This window comes from Pseudophryne corroboree, chromosome 9 (genome assembly GCF_028390025.1).
Source record: "Pseudophryne corroboree isolate aPseCor3 chromosome 9, aPseCor3.hap2, whole genome shotgun sequence".
Taxonomy (NCBI): Eukaryota; Metazoa; Chordata; class Amphibia; order Anura; family Myobatrachidae; genus Pseudophryne; species Pseudophryne corroboree.
The window spans coordinates 240962070-240964539 of NC_086452.1; the positions used below are offsets into that span (position 1 = coordinate 240962070).

The window sequence follows — 2470 nt, forward strand, 5'->3', positions numbered from 1 at the left end:
CTGACGCTGCATACTTTGTGACGTGGTTTCCCCCTAGGGATAGCAACCACCAGTCCAATTCTAAAATTGTTAAATATTTTTCTCCTTTTCACTACTTACTATTTTCCGTAGACTCTCATCCACGATCCAGGGTGTACTTTGCCACCAAGTGACAATTGTTTCACCCCGCCTAACGTGGAAAGCAGATCTACACATTATATGGCTTTATCTTTCTAAATCTCTACTCTACCATCTTTATATAGGTGCACTCTCATTGGTAGATAGCCTCTCTACTATCATACCACGCTGCTAATGCCCGATCTCGTCCGATCTTGGAAGCTAAACTACGTTGGGCCGGGTCAGTACCTTGAGAGGAGACTCCCTGGGAATACCTGGTGTTGTAGAGTAGGGACTATCAGTATCACCACTATTTGTTCTTTCAAAACCTCTTTCTACTTTTGCCGCGTTCAGGTCATGTCAATATAGATATCTCCAATTTTGTATAACATGGAATAACAGGTGAATAATAAATTGCTTAGTATTAACCCGATTTAAGTGGTTTTCAAAGACACATTATTGACCTCCTTGGTCGGTCTCATTAATACAGATTATCTGTACTGGTCAGGAGAAACGGGTGTCAGACTATTAGGTGTCTGCAGCCTTTCTAATCCTACTCATGTGATTAACAGACCAGAACATTTTTACATTTTTTCACGGCTTTCTTATGTCTACACCTTTCCTTGGATTGTAGAGGGGTAATTTTTTAATTTTGATTAATAAATATACATTTTAATATTTTTCACCAATAACTGAAGAATATTTTCTTCTTTCTTCAAGAGTGCGCCCACACAAGAGCTTTCTCTCTCTCCCCTTGTTAGTACTTGTACTTTCTAGCTCTGGGCGCACCACCAATAGGGACTAAAATTGAAAGGCTTAAATTTCCTTTCCAGTATTATAATTGTCCATTTGTTGGTTTCTTACAATTCTTGCAATTTATCACATACCGGTGCACGGTCGCTCTTTTTGTTTGACCCCAAAGCCACTGTCAGAGGGTTGCCATACTCGCAATTCATCCGAGTATGTAGAATTAATAATGATAAATCAGAGAGGGATAAAGCTGGATGATATGATGATATGATGAATAAATTTGCAGAGAGAGGTTATCCCCGTAAGGATTTACTAATAGCCAGACAGAAGGCCATGGGGATGGATAGATCAGTGTTGTTACAAGAGAAAGATAGAGGTGCTGGACAGAGTCAAAGGGATAGTCTCCCATGGGTCAACCAATTTGACACAAAAAGTAGTGATACCCCTAAAAGGGCCAAAGCATTATGGCCTATAATTACGAAAGATCCCTATTTATCTGTATTGAAGAATACTAAACTCATGCCGAGTTACACGAGAAAGAATGGCCCAACATAGAGAAGCAATAAGAGCAGCTATCAACGAAGGGAGGAGTGACCAGACAGTAGCACGCCACTTCCTTAGGGCCAAACATTCCATGGCAAACCTAAGATTCAGAATAATAGATCAGATCCCCCCCAACTTGAGAGGGGGGGATAGAGACAGTCAGTTGCTACAACTGGAATGCAAATGGATAGACCGTTTGAACACGGTCAGCCCACATGGGCTGAATGAAGCCCTTAACCTGAGTTGTTTTTTATAACAGGGCGGGGATAGAAGTTGAGGTTGGCTCAGACATGGATGGATATAGGTTGGGCCTGGACCTAGAATTTGAAAATGTCTGGGCGGTCCATATTATTACCACTATTCCAGAGCTGGAGTTCCGATTGGGCAAAAATTAGGATAGTGGATGTCTCATAGATTCAGCCAGACTCATTTAGTTCAGTGTTTGTATAATTCAACTCTATATAGATGAGAGATATGGTTTAATGAGGTATGACGTAGACTCGATTGGAGAGAGCATAGTCTAAATATGTCTGACAGATTTGCACATGGTTATTATTTGACAAATTAACACTAATTGTATAATATCATTAAGGAGATAAATAAGATTGGTTTTTAATGTTGTATTTTTTAAATTAGGATGTGTTATATGAATTATAGTCACTAGATGGAGACAGAAAGGTTTGGAGCCATCTATTCATATCTGATCACGGTATGATCTTGTATTTAAGATATTGACACATGTGTTTTAGTGAAACATGTATTGGATTATTAGTAGCTGATACTTGCACTGTAGGATAATTTGTATTGTTTTTATTATGTGTATTATGTATTATCAGGTCATATGAAGACAGCGGAGACTGCTGTGGGATCACAATGACAACGGGGCAGACCCATGGGGAGGTGCCCGGCGTGCGTCACTTCCGGGGCGGTGTCATGTTCGGGACCGGAGGGGGGACGTGCGCGCCGTGTGTGCTGGCTGGGAACTGGGATCCGTGTATATGGTGAAGCAGCAGCGTCAGCTGGATCACCATGACAACCTGACTGGCCCTGGTGTGTAGGCCCGGCTGACGTCACTTCCGGG

General features: G+C 41.5%; 1 pseudogene; it reads left to right on the top strand.

The window, feature by feature from the left end:
- The first annotated feature begins 267 nt into the window (after positions 1-267).
- Positions 268-386, top strand: LOC134962256 (5S ribosomal RNA; annotated as a pseudogene).
- The last annotated feature ends 2084 nt before the right edge of the window (positions 387-2470 follow it).